Below are 13683 nucleotides of genomic sequence, written 5' to 3'. Positions count from 1 at the left end.
GTGATGTGTATATTCTCATAATGTATTACAATATGTTTTGTTTTCATCCCTCAAAAATAAATACAAATAAAATGATAAAGTCTTATAGACTGGAATTTTCTACGGTGTATGACATCACAGCATTCTATAACACATCTAAAGAACTACTGGCCAATCAGCTGTGAGTTCACGATGACCTCATGAGTGAGGTCACAAAACGTCCATAGAGGACCTTATAAGTACAAGCCATGTTGAGTCTTTAAGTTCAGGGTCCTGCTCCGGGCAGCTGGAGGCCCTAAGCTTCGGCAGAGACTAGGCGCTGCAAAAGCAGTTTGTCTTTGGAGGCCTCGCTGCCAGAAGACTAGGACCAGATGCTGCTAAAGCAGTTGGTCTTTGAGGCCTCCTTGTCTGAATCCGCCGACCTCCAGTCAGCCAGAGCAGAGGGCCCGACCTGCTCCGCTGAGGAACAGAGCTACCAGCTCTGGGGGCAGGGGTCAGGGACCAGGGTAAGTGGTTTAGAAAGGTATTAGGGATCATGAATGCGCTTCAGCAAAACTAAAAACAAGTCTGAAAAAAAAAGCCCATAGTGTCACACCACCTTGTGTGTGTGTGACCTCTCAGGTCATCTGGGACAGGTCTACTTTCTGTCCCCAGAGTCAGAACTAAACAGGGTGAAGCAGCTTTCAGTTTCTATGCTCCTCATATCTGGAATAAACTCCCAGAAACCTGTAGATCCGCTGCTACTCTCAGTTCTTTTAAATCAAGGCTGAAGACCTTTCTTTTTGATGCTGCCTTTCTTTAAATGACTGCTCATTTCTTTAAATTTCTTATGCTGCACTGTAACTTTTATTCTTGTGTTTTATATGTCCTAATGTTTCTATTTTGTTTTTAACTGTCTATTCATGTGTTTTATTGGTTTTTAATGCTTATGACTTTTAACTGTTTGTACTTGTGTTTTATCTGTTTAACTGATTTTATGTAAAGCACTTTGAATTGCCCTGTTGCTGAAATGTGCTCTACAAATAAAGCTGCCTTGCGTGTGTGTGTGTGTGTGTGTGTGTGTGTGTGTGTGCAACTAGATAAAAAATGAAATGCTTTGGACTTTTAATTGGCACTTTAGGGATTTATGGCTTAGACCAATGCTGTTTATGTTATGTCTAGGTAATATTTTATGTTTGTCTGTGATTTGTCCTCAGACCTGCTGTACTTTCCTATGGACTATGGGATCAGGTCAGAGTTGACTGTGGGAAAAAGGTTTATCTGGCATTATTCATACAGGAAAAGCTGGCAGAATACAGAAACAATACTAAAAGGCAGCCTTACCTTCAGACTCCTTCTACCAGGGTGAAATGAATGTTTTGTTAAAAATTAATCCAGGTTTCTTGCAATTGTATTTCTAATGAAGGCTGGCAGACTTACACTATCCTTAAAAACCTGCACAGAACCATGTAATTGAGAGAATGTGGTGGGAGGTGAATCCCAGAGTCAACTACCCTTTGAAGACAGCTTTGGTAGAGCTGGGGGACCAAGAGGAAGTCAACATGGACAAAACATCAACATATTATGTGTCAAACCAAAGACATGCCAGCTGGCTAGGATTGGCATCACAAAAGTCATAGAGGCATGGAATGCACACAGGATCCCAGGTATAATTAATTTAATATTACTGGCTACATTACTTACATTACATTACTTTTTTTTGTAATATTTTTATTGTAAATATGCACAACAATACTTACAGTCACAGATACAATTTATCTTTTTTTTTTTTTTTTAAACATACAGTGCCTTGCGAAAGTATTCGGCCCCCTTGAACTTTTCAACCTTTTGACACATTTCAGGCTTCAAAAATAAAGATATACAATTTTTATTTTTTGTGAAGAATCACCAACAAGTGGGACACAATTGTGAAGTGGAACGAAATCTATTGGATATTTTAAACTTTTTTAGCAAATAAAAAACTGAAAAAATTATTCGGCCCCCTTGCGTTAATACTTTGTAGAGCCACCTTTTGCTGCGATTCCAGCTGCAAGTCGCTTGGGGTATGTCTCTATCAGTTTTGCACATCGAGAGACTGAAATTCTTGCCCATTCTTCCTTGAAAAACAGCTCGAGCTCAGTGGGGTTGGATGGAGAGCGTTTGTGAACAGCAGTTTTCAGTTCTTTCCACAGATTCTCGATTGGATTCAGGTCTGGACTTTGACTTGGCCATTCTAACACCTGGATACGTTTATTTGGGAACCATTCCTTTGTAGATTTTGCTGTATGTTTGGGATCATTGTCTTGTTGGAAGGCAAGGCAAGGCAGCTTTATTTGTAGAGCACATTTCAGCAACAGGGCAATTCAAAGTGCTTTACATAAAATCAGTTAAACAGATAAAACACAAGTACAAACAGTTAAAAATCATAAGCATTAAAAACTGATAAAACACATGAATAGACAGTTAAAAAAAGACACATAAAACACAAGAATAAAAGTTACAGTGCAGCATAAGAAATTTAAAGAAATGAGCATTCATTTAAAGAAAGGCAGCATCAAAAGAAAGGTCTTCAGCCTTGATTTAAAAGAACTGAGAGTAGCAGCGGATCTACAGGTTTCTGGGAGTTTATTCCAGATATGAGGAGCATAGAAACTGAAAGCTGCTTCACCCTGTTTAGTTCTGACTCTGGGGACAGAAAGTAGACCTGTCCCAGATGACCTGAGAGGTCTGGGGGGGTCATAGTGTAGTAGCAGATCAGAAATATATTTTGGACCTAAACCGTTAAGTGATTTATAAACTAGCAAGAGTACTTTGAAATCAATTCTTTGAGACACAGGAAGCCAGTGTAAAGACTTCAGAACTGGAGTGATGTGATCCAGTTTCTTGGTCTTAGTGAGGACCTGAGCAGCAGCGTTCTGAATCAGCTGTAGCTGTCTGATTGACTTTTTAGGGAGACCTGTAAAGACCCCGTTACAGTAGTCAAGTCTACTGAAGATAAAGGCATGGACAAGTTTTTCCAAATCCTGTTGACACATAAGTCCTTTAACCCTTGATATATTCTTAAGGTGATAGTAGGCTGACTTTGTTATTGTCTTAATGTGGCTGGTAAAGTTCAGGTCTGAGTCCATGACTACACCAAGATTTCTGGCTTTGTCTGTTGTTTGTAACATTGTTGTTTGAAGCTGAGCGCAGACAGCAAAAGGCTCTTTATTCTTTATTCTTTATTTGCCATTGCCTACATTTTAAATGTCTGTCTGCCAATAGGTCTAAAACATATATAAACATATAGCTTATTTCTTGTGACAGAGACTGGGACTCCAGGTTAATAAGATTCTGACCGAGAAGCAAGACATGAATTCAAGTGGGATTTTGTGAGAAGTCTGTGTATGTTCCCATCCAATTAGATTCAATTTGGTATTGATGATCAAAAATAATAACTAACTCCTGTGAAATTATTTGAAACTTAATGAGGACTAGATTAGGACTTAAAAAGATTTAAAGCTGAATCTGGTTTTCAATTTGGCCCAGGTGTGTCTGTTAAAACACCAACGGAGACAACTTCTCTCTGTTGATGCTTTATTACCATCAAGCATCAGGATAAAGATGGGGGGGGGGGTTAGCTCTGCTAAGGCTGTGTGTGTGTTAATAAAAGAAATAAACAACATTGTAAAGGCTACCATACACAATGTATAGGAATCTTACAGTGAGGAAAATAAGTATTTGAACACCCTGCTATTTTGCAAGTGCAGCTTAGGCATTATATGGTGTGTTGAGGTGCTACAGGAACATTTCTGCAAACAGTCCTAGCAGGGCTCATCATGTTGTTGTGGCCGAGTGGTTAAGGCGATGGACTAGAAATCCATTGGGGTCTCCCAACGAGACAACGACAACGAGCGCTGTTTTTTAAGAGTGGTACCAAACCAATGACACATCAGAGTATACCAAATCGCAGATGTGCCTTCATAAACAATATTGTCTTATCTCATAGGTACTGGAAGCAACCAGTCTCCACCAATGTATTTCTTATCAATCTGTGTTACAAGATTTGCAGTGAACGTTGTATTGTCCAGCAGAAAGGCAACGGGTGTGTTACTTTTCAACTATGATTTATATCGTAGCAGTGCAAGCATTTTGCCCAGGTTTGATTTCAAGCCACCGCATATTTCAATTTCCTTGCGGGAGTCATCCCAAAAGGATTAATAAAGATAAGTCTAAGTCTATCTCAGAAAAAAGTCAAAAGAATTTCAAAATCTTCAGGGGATGTAGCTCAGTGGTAGAGCTCATGCTTTACATGTATGAGGACCTGGCATCTCCAGCAGGTATTATGGTAGAGTCTTTAAAAGAGCTGCAGAAGATATTACCTCCTGTGATAATCTGACTGGTAGAAAGCACTTTAAACGTACATGTTTTACAGTTTCTATTTACAGTATTTATTACCTGTAGTGTAGTATATTTACTGTATTACACTCCAGTTTTTATGGGTGTTACAGCGGGAATAAAAGGTATGAGCACTGTAGTTTCTTTTTTTATGGATGAAATAATCTCAACATGCCATTAAGTTTACTCTTCAGCAGGTGGAGACATTTCACTTCAGACACTTGCAACATCAGAGGCTTTGTTAAACATCAACAGACTGGAAATAGACTTGATACTGATACAAAGCACAGGAATTAGAAGAGGATGGTTTCAATCCCTCAACCTCTGGGTTATGGGCCCAGCACGCTTCAGTGTCTGTGATTGACATTTTGAGGGGAGATTTGGGACCCTGTGGCAACCAAGGTTCCAACAGCTTACGGGTAGTAAAGTTAAACATTTGGTAGACCTTGCAACTATCTTTTATTTGAGCTCCCTGATTACTCACACATTGATTATTCACATGTAAGACTTGTGATTGGCTGGTGTTTTTAAAAAAAAAGGGCATTGTGAGTACAGCTATAAACATCAGTAAGGAGTCTACCAAGTTGCCTCTTATCATTTTAGTTTGGACACCCAGTGAGGCTTACAATGTAAAGAGAGGAGCCTGGTTGGGCTAGAACTCTCCTCTGCTGGATCGGGCTGTACTGCACCGCCTAATATACACCCTTGACATATGGATAGTCCTAATATTTATATACAGGCTTATATTGCAATCTCGTCACCCTACATGTAGGTGTACCTATATTTAAATGAACACACAGTAGCAAAGTTTATGTAGTGTTTTTTAATTTTACCTGTGTTTTTTTCTGTGAGGGACAACTCTGTCCGGCTTATTTATGTAGCATGGAAGCTAGCGTTAGCTAACTAGCAGCCAGCCTGCTTCCAAACAAATACTTTTTAATTATCTCAACACTTTTTAACAGTCAAACTGAAACACTGGCGGTGAGCTCCAGGTCCTGCAGCTGCTGACGGACATGGATAGCTTCAGACCCGCTCACCACTAGTGTTGGTGGATTAGCAAGCTAGCGTTAGCAAACTAACACCGCTTATAAATAAATACATTTTAATTATCCTAACACTTTAAACAGTCAAACTCAAACACTGGCGGTGAGCTCCAGGTCTTGCAGCCACGGACGGACCACCATCAATGGGTATAATGCGTGCCTTTTAAATTACATTTTTATTTTTTTAAGCAGGCTGGTTGGTTAGTTTGCTAACGCTAGCTTGCTATTCCACCAACACTGGCGGTGGGCTCCCGGGGGGTTGCGCCGCTGCTATCGGGTCTGGAGCTTTCCATGTCTCGCTGGAGATCAGATCCCGTTGAGGTCGGCAGCGGAGATTTCTAGCGATGTTTCCCCGCTGGCCGAGCCCCACTGACGGCGGACCGTCTGCGTCTGCAGCACCTGGAGCTCCAGTGTTTCAGTTTAACTGTTAAAAAGTGTTGAGATAATTAAAGGTATTTACAGTATTTAGAAGCGGGCTAGATGCTAGTAAGCTTATGCTAGCTTTCATGCTACATAAATAAGCCGGACAGAGTTGTCCCTCATCTGAGGATAAAAACCCTGCTGCCCCCCCCCCCATCCTGTTGGCTCAGAGCTCCACAGACTAAGTCCACAGGTACAACTTAGTTTTGCACCAAATGTATCGCAAGAAGTGTTGCAAAAGTCGAGGGTGCAGACTCGCCGCTGTGGAAAAGTGACTGAAGTGAAAAAAAAAATGAAATAAAGTACAAGTACAGAATTTTTTTCTACAAGCTCTCAAATCATATTCTCTAAGTGCTCACATCACATCTACGCGCTCTCACATTTGCACCATATTTACCTTCATATTCTTTGTTGAACTTTATTGCTTTACAAACACCAAAGCAAGTAAGCGCTGTGACTAACATTGCTCTTCTGAAGTGATTTTGGAGAGGGACATCAGGTAGAAATACTCTGGTTGACTAGCATGACACCATTGTATTCATATAATAATCAATCCAGGCTAACGTGAATGACAGTGACTGCATGTTGCTTCCTCTAAATTTCAGGTTGTGGTCGACTAGCGAGGCCAGCTCGTCAGTTTGATAAACTGACCAGACCTGCATGCCTCTTGTTTCTTTGGGCTAACTATATTAGCTTTAGCCTGGCTGGTAGCAGCTTTCTGCTTGTTTCTTTAAGCTAACTATTTTAGCTTTAGCCTGGCTGGTAGCAGCTTTCTGCTTGTTTCTTTAAGCTAACTATATTAGCTTTAGACCGGCTGGTAGCAGCTTTCTGCTTGTTTCTTTAAGCTAACTATTTTAGCTTTAGCCTGGCTGGTAGCAGCTTTCTGCTTGTTTCTTTAAGCTAACTATATTAGCTTTAGCTTGGCTGATAGCAGCTTTCTGCGGTGGGAAATGGCCGGGAGACGTTGTGATTATGTTGCATTAATCAGGGGGTTTAGTTTGTATTTGAGGAGAACATAAAACCCCAACTACTGTAGCGTCACTCACTACCCATCAAATACTATGACATCACTGTGTCTGAGGCAGCTGTTGCCAACGGTAGGCTACTTTTCTACACACGGAGAGCCTCACTTCCCATACCAAACCCCGTCGGACTAACGTCACATACACACGTTGCCCACATGGCTACCTGTCTTAAAGGGGAACGGTCGGATGGTAATAATCATGTAAAGGAGAAACAGTGAAAGGTTACTTTTCTATCAAGCAGCAAAAAAGTATTAACGTCAACATCGTAACGTCCTGCGATGTGACTTTCGCGCATGCGCACATCGTGATGTCAATGCTAAAACACAATATTGTTCAGCCCTAACTGACGGTATGCTTCAGTAAGCTAGTTTGCCAATTTTATCTTGGGTAATGCCACATGTAAGTATATCTTAGTTTATTTAGATACCCAACATAGGTTATACTACGTACACTGTATAACAATACATTACGTGTTTCTTTAGTTCATCTTACATTTTTGCTAGCCTGTTGTGTAGTTATATTGTTTTTACAATTATCTTTGTTTAATATCTGTGACTCATTACTATCTAAGTAACTGGTCATTGTGTTTTCTCCCAGTTTCACCCTTTGTTACTCAAATAAACGTGTTACAAGGATCCCGGTTGCCAGTGCTTGATGGTGGAAGGTGTTTAGCTGCTGGTCAGATTGCACTGCGTTACGTACGTGAAGGACAAGACATATTTCATGGTAAGTATTTCCAGGTAATCTCTGCACCTCTAATCTCTGCACCTCTGTTATTCTAATATTACCATGTAATAAAATTGAAACAGGCAGTTTTGCATTTTCCACCACTGATTCATGGTTGTTTGACAGTAACTACCAGAAGCATTTCCAGGTAATCACTACACCTCTGTCTTACTACGTAATAAAATAGAAACAGGTAGTTTTGCATTTTCCACCACTGATTCATGGTTTTTATTTCAGAAACTACCAGAAGCATTTCCAAGTAATAACTACACCTCTGTTTTTGTATTATTACCATGTAATTAAATCGAAACAGGCAGTTTTGCATTTTGCACCACTGCCTTCTAAATCTCTAGCCATGCGCCATTTCTTGCCTAAAACAATATAACCAACAATATGTTAAATTAAATTTGATAGATGTAACTCCCTGATGGTCTAATGGCTAGGATTTGGCGCCCTCACCGCCGTGGCCGGTGTTCAATTCCCGGTCAGGGAATGGTCAGGACTTGACAGATACAGATTTAAAAGAGCAAGTTTTTGGTTGATTTGTCAAATTCTTCCTCATTAGTTTAACGTTTTAAAGAGTACCATTTCCTTTAAATCAGACCCCGACAGTGGATGTATCCTTTTGTCATCATTGATGGGTCATAAACACTTCATCTGCCTCCATCTCAATAACAATTCTTTTCATTTTTTCAAGCAGTAACTAAACCCCTAACCAACATTTTTAACTGAAAACCAATGTATGTGAGTGTCAAGTAATGTTATTGTTGGATTCAGGTCCAAATTTTGACATTTTAGCGCAATGCAAAGGTGCATAACAGATTTTTTTTCTACATACCTGGAGCGATGCAAAGCAGGGGTGGCCGACTAGTCAAGGAATAGCAAGAGACTTGGTATTTAAGAATACTAACTGACTATGTGACAGATGTGTAATCTGTCATGTCCTGCCTTCTGAAGCTCTAGCCAGGCGCCATTCCTCGCCTAAAACAATATGAGTCATTCCTGTAAGTGAAAAGAAAACTCACATCTACAAAGATAAATTTGAAAGCTGTGGCTCCCTGATGGTCTAGTGGCTAGGATTCGGCGCTCTCACCGCCGCGGCCCGGGTTCGATTCCCGGTCAGGGAATGGTCAGGACTTGAGAGACTCAGGTGTGATGTTTGAAAGAATAAGTTCCTGGACTTGATTTTGATTTGTCAAATTCTTCCTCATTAGTTTAAATGAACTGACAACATCAGTTATATGACTTACAGTTCTCAAAGACGCACACAATCTCAACTGGTTATCCTTTAGACAGCTAGTCTCTTTTTCTTTTCTCTCACTTTTTGTCTCTGTCTGGCCTTATGTATTTGCTTGTATTACATCAAGTGACCTGCATACCAATGACCGTAAAGATCAATATGTACAGTACATGGTTTTCAGAAATGTACCTTTAGATAAAGGTAAGGCCACTTGGGTTATCTTTGGGCTGCTCTATATTCACCTACAGAATGATAAACCCTAGAGTCGGCTTACTCCAGGTTATTTAAGCATCAAACGTTCCTGGGTGGACTTGAACCACCATCCTTTCGGTTAACAGCCGACTGCGCTGACCTATTGCGCCACAGAGACTGCGCCTGTCTGATGTTTTATGAGCGGGAGCTCAATCTTTAAGCCACAAGCATTTGCTTTATGGCTTTTTGAGGTTGCGCTGCACTTGTATGCTTATCAGGCTATTTTCCTGTTACTCAGAAATTGGGGAAGCTGACTCATTTGGAAATGTAGAAGCTGGACGTGCGTTGTATTTTTCTTACATGTCAATTGGATTCTGACTTTGAATTCAAATATTTGGCATCCAAGACAATTTGGGAACTGATGATGTATCAGTCATTTTGCTGGTGGTTTCTTGGTCACAGCAACAAGCTTGATCATACAGTTACACACCATGTATCACAAAACTGTTGAGTGGGGCCTTATGTATTTGCTTGGATTACATCAAGTGACCTGCATACCAGAATCAGAATCAGAATCTGCTTTATTCGCCAGGTATGAGGACACATACGAGGATTTTTTCTTTGGAGCATTGTTGCTCACACTGTGCTTACACACAAAACACAAAACAACCGAAACAAAAAAATATACACACTAGTCTATACACACAATATATACATACTCTAAACAGAACAATACAGAGGCCGTCAGAGATGGCAAAAGTACTCACTGCCCGTGCTCAAGTAGAAGAACAGATAATTGTGTTAACAAATACTCTGGTAAAAGTAGAAGTACTGATTTACCTTCTTTACTCAAGTAAAAGTACCAAAGTACAGGCTTAAAAGTAAAAGTAGCCTTATGAATGAAAAAGCTACCTGGACCAGGCAGATGATCCTAGAGAGCACACTGAGAAACTACAGTGGACATGGAGAAAAGACTCTTTATTCTTTATTCTTTATATGCCATTGCCTACATTTTAAATGGCCGTCTGCCAATAGGCCTAAAACATATATAAACATATAGCCTATTTATATTGACAGAGACTGGGACTCCAGGTTAATAAGATTCTGACCGAGTACCAAGATATGAATTCAAGTGTGATTTTGTGAGAAGTCTGTGTATGTTCCAATTTAATTAGATTAAATTTTGTAATGGTAACTCCAGGGAAATTATTTGAAATTTAGTGAGGACTAGATTAGAACTGGATTTAAAGCTGATTCTGGTTTCCAACTTCGGCCCAGGTTTGTCTGTTAAAACACAGACGGAGACAACTCTCTGTTACTGCTTTATTACAATCAATCATCAGTATAAACATGGGGGGGGGGCAGCACTGCTATGAATGTGTGTGTGGTAATAAAAGAAATAAACAACATTGTAAAGGCTATCATACACAATGCATAGGAATCATACAGTGAGGAAAATAAGTATTTGAACACCCTGCTATTTTGCAAGTGCAGCTTAGGCATTATATGGTGTGTTGAGGTGCTACATGAACATTTCTGCAAACAGTCATAGCACGGCCAATCATGTTGTTGTGGCCGAGTGGTTAAGGCGATGGACTAGAAATCCATTGGGGTCTCCCCTCGCAGGTTCAAATCCTGCTGACAACGAGCAGTGTTTTTTAAGAGTGGTAGCAAACCAATGACACATCAGAGTATACCAAACCGCAGATGTGCTTTCATAAACAATATTGTGTTATCTCATAGGTACTGGAAGCCACCAGTCTCCACCAATGTATTTCTTATCAATCTGTTTTACAAGATTTGCAGTGAACGTTGTATTGTCCAGCAGAAAGGCAACAGGTGTGTTACTTTTCAACTATGATTTATACCATAGCAGTGCAATCATTTTGCCCAGGTTTGATTTCCAGCCACCGCAGTTGCATTTACAGGTTTTGAAGCCATATACAACAATAACATTACATGTTTTACCCAGGTTTCTTCTTTTCAGTGATATTTCATTTTCCTTGCGGGAGTCATCCCAAAAGGATTAATAAAGATAAGTCTAAGTCTATCTCAGAAAAAAGTTTAAAAAATCTAAAAATCTTCAGGGGATGTAGCTCAGTGGTAGAGCTCATGCTTTACATGTATGAGGACCTGGCATCTCCAGCAGGTATTATGGTAGAGTCTTTAAAAGAGATGCAAAGATATTACCTCCTAATCTGACTGGTAGGGTTATAGAACGTAGTGGTAGACTAAGACCTCCTGTTACACAAACTAAGCGGTATGCTATCTCTTTTATACCCCATGCTATCAGACAGCACAACAAGCACTTTAAATGTACATGTTTTACAGTCTCTATTTCACTGTAGTGTAGTATATTTATTGTAGTACACTCCAGTTCTTATTGGTGTTACGGCGGAAATGAGCACTGTAGTTTCCATTTTTATAGATTAAACAAACTTAACATGCCATTAAGTTTACTCTTCAGGAGGTGGAGACATTTCACATCAGACACTTGCAGCAACAGATGCTTTGTTAGACATCAACAGACTTGATGCTTATACAAAGTATAGGGAATTAGCAGAGGATGGCTTCGATCCATTGACCGCTGGGTTATGGGCCCAGCACGCTTCCGCTGCGCCACTCTGCTCTGCTGTTCAGTTTTTGGGGCTGGAAAATCTTTAATATACATACATATTGAGGGGAGGTTTGGGAACCTGTGGTAACCAAGGTTCCAACAGCTTACAGGTTGTAAAGTTAAACATTTGGTAGACCTTGCAACTATCTTCTATGTGAGCTTCCTGAATACTCACACATTGATTATTCACATGTAATACTTGTGATTGGCTGGTGTTTTTTTAAAAAAAGGGCATTGTGAGTACAGATATAAACATCAGTAAGGAGTCTACCAAGTTGCCTCTTATCATTTTAGTTTGGACACCCAGTGAGGCTTACCGCGATGGTTTGGACTGGGTCCACTAGGGTTTTCTGCTGCTCTCGATCAGACGGCTGTACTCACTCTGGTTTCTCTTCATAATGCACAAGACTTTCCCCTTTTACTAAAGACTTCCTTGGAGGGGAACGCCGATGAGTTGAAACTATTTTTGGTGGGATTTGCTTTTTGGCCGAGCCTTTTGTACTTGTGAAAAACAAATATGCTGTCCTTAACTAGACTCAGAGTCTTAACAGCAGCTAAATAATAGAAGCAAGAGCCTTGCCAATTTTCATGGGCCGTGGACAGCTACTGAGACGACAGGACTCCCCCTGACTGAAAAATGGCTAGAATCTCTTTTCTGGGTGGGATACTTGTCAATTGAGCTACGAGTTTATGTGAATGTTTTTGTTTCCCTCCAGGGGAACACTGTATTAGCTCCCTTCGATAGCTCAGTTGGTAGAGTGTAGGACTGTAGAGGCATGAAGTTGAAATTCTTCGGTTGCTGGTTCAAATCCGGCTCGAAGGAGCACTCTTTTCCAGAGTTTCCCTTCGGGGATCTATAAAGTATTTCTGATTCTGATGTAGAGATGGACGGACGACCTAAAAGCATAATACTTCTTGCCGAGACATAACAAGAAACAAAAAGAAGAAGTGTGGGAGGTAGAGTTAAAGGATTTCTTTTCAGGACACCCAAATTTTGTCGCTCAATATGGCAGGCATTCTATGCATCCAGGGCCAAATGTTTTACCATTTCATCCACTACGGGCCCCTAAGGAAACGTGTGGCTGTGAACTCTTATTACCCATAGCAACAACAAGTAACAACGAGTGGAAGTACTTCTCTCTTTTCGTCTAATCGTCACTATACGGCCCAGTTTAATCTCGGTAAATTTTGCAGAAATCCTGCAAACAGCTACGTTGACTGTTTATCTGTGAGGATTTTAAAAATCTATCTGTCAACCCCGTCTTGCCCGTATTGGATGGAATGATGTCAATTTGCGCTTTTTATCTGTTATACATAACAGACTGGATGCAACAAAGAACCCTTTTCTCCTGCTATTGTACACAACCCAAAGTTTTACAAAACAAAAGATAACTTTCACCAAATCCCTCAGTTAAATCACAGTCAGTAACTTTATATGTGTTGACAATAAAGATGCTCACAAAACGCTTTACTTGCAATTGCGTTTCTCGTGCACATTCATGTCCTCTTGAATACAAAGAACTGCTATGTTCTTAATTCCAATATCATGTCTTAGATGTTACCAAAATTCAATTTCCAATGTTGGTAAAATGTTTTGCTTCTAAAGTAGTCTTTCATCCAATATAATCAGAAAGCTCAATCTGGCAGTGTTGCCATAAAAACACCACATGCCAAACAAACTACTTAACAATTGCCTTTCGAGTCACTGACTGATCACATTTACTTGATGGAAAATTGCTAATAAGATGTTTTTAAGTGGCTCGTTGGTCTAGTGGTATGATTCTCGCTTTGGGTGTGAGAGGTCCCGGGTTCAACTCCCAGATGAGCCCTGATGGCAGGAGCTGTTACGATGCTAATCTGTAATTTAAAATCCAGTTTATCGTTAATTTAACACAGATTAGGAGCAAGCAATGTGTTGGCAATTTTTCATATCCTGCTTCAACTGCACGCAATAGAAGAAACTGGGTAAAAATGTGAGGAACAAACGAGCAGGACAGGACTCTCCTTGTTTGTTGGTCTAGGTTTATGATTCTTGCTTAGGGTGCGATAGTTCCTGGATGAGACTACTTTGCATATAAGTGGAGG

General features: G+C 40.2%; 4 non-coding genes across 4 annotated transcripts; all 4 read left to right on the top strand.

Moving 5' to 3' along the window:
* Nucleotides 1-8604: 8604 nt before the first annotated feature.
* On the top strand, nucleotides 8605-8676 carry trnae-cuc (transfer RNA glutamic acid (anticodon CUC)). The gene has a single exon. It is a non-coding gene; the product is annotated as a tRNA-Glu (tRNA).
* Nucleotides 8677-10546: 1870 nt separating this feature from the next.
* trnas-aga (transfer RNA serine (anticodon AGA)) lies at nucleotides 10547-10628 on the top strand. The gene has a single exon. It is a non-coding gene; the product is annotated as a tRNA-Ser (tRNA).
* A 1347-nt stretch (nucleotides 10629-11975) lies between these two features.
* On the top strand, nucleotides 11976-12091 carry LOC116682664 (U5 spliceosomal RNA). Its single transcript, XR_004330461.1, has one exon. It is a non-coding gene; the product is annotated as a U5 spliceosomal RNA (small nuclear RNA).
* Nucleotides 12092-13355: 1264 nt separating this feature from the next.
* trnap-ugg (transfer RNA proline (anticodon UGG)) lies at nucleotides 13356-13427 on the top strand. Its single transcript has one exon. It is a non-coding gene; the product is annotated as a tRNA-Pro (tRNA).
* Nucleotides 13428-13683: the final 256 nt, after the last annotated feature.

Source organism: Etheostoma spectabile, unplaced genomic scaffold, assembly GCF_008692095.1.
Source record: "Etheostoma spectabile isolate EspeVRDwgs_2016 unplaced genomic scaffold, UIUC_Espe_1.0 scaffold00018822, whole genome shotgun sequence".
In the NCBI taxonomy this organism is placed as follows: domain Eukaryota; kingdom Metazoa; phylum Chordata; class Actinopteri; order Perciformes; family Percidae; genus Etheostoma; species Etheostoma spectabile.
The sequence above is the reverse complement of the archived record's forward strand: the minus strand, read 5'-3'. Positions and strand labels throughout refer to the sequence as shown.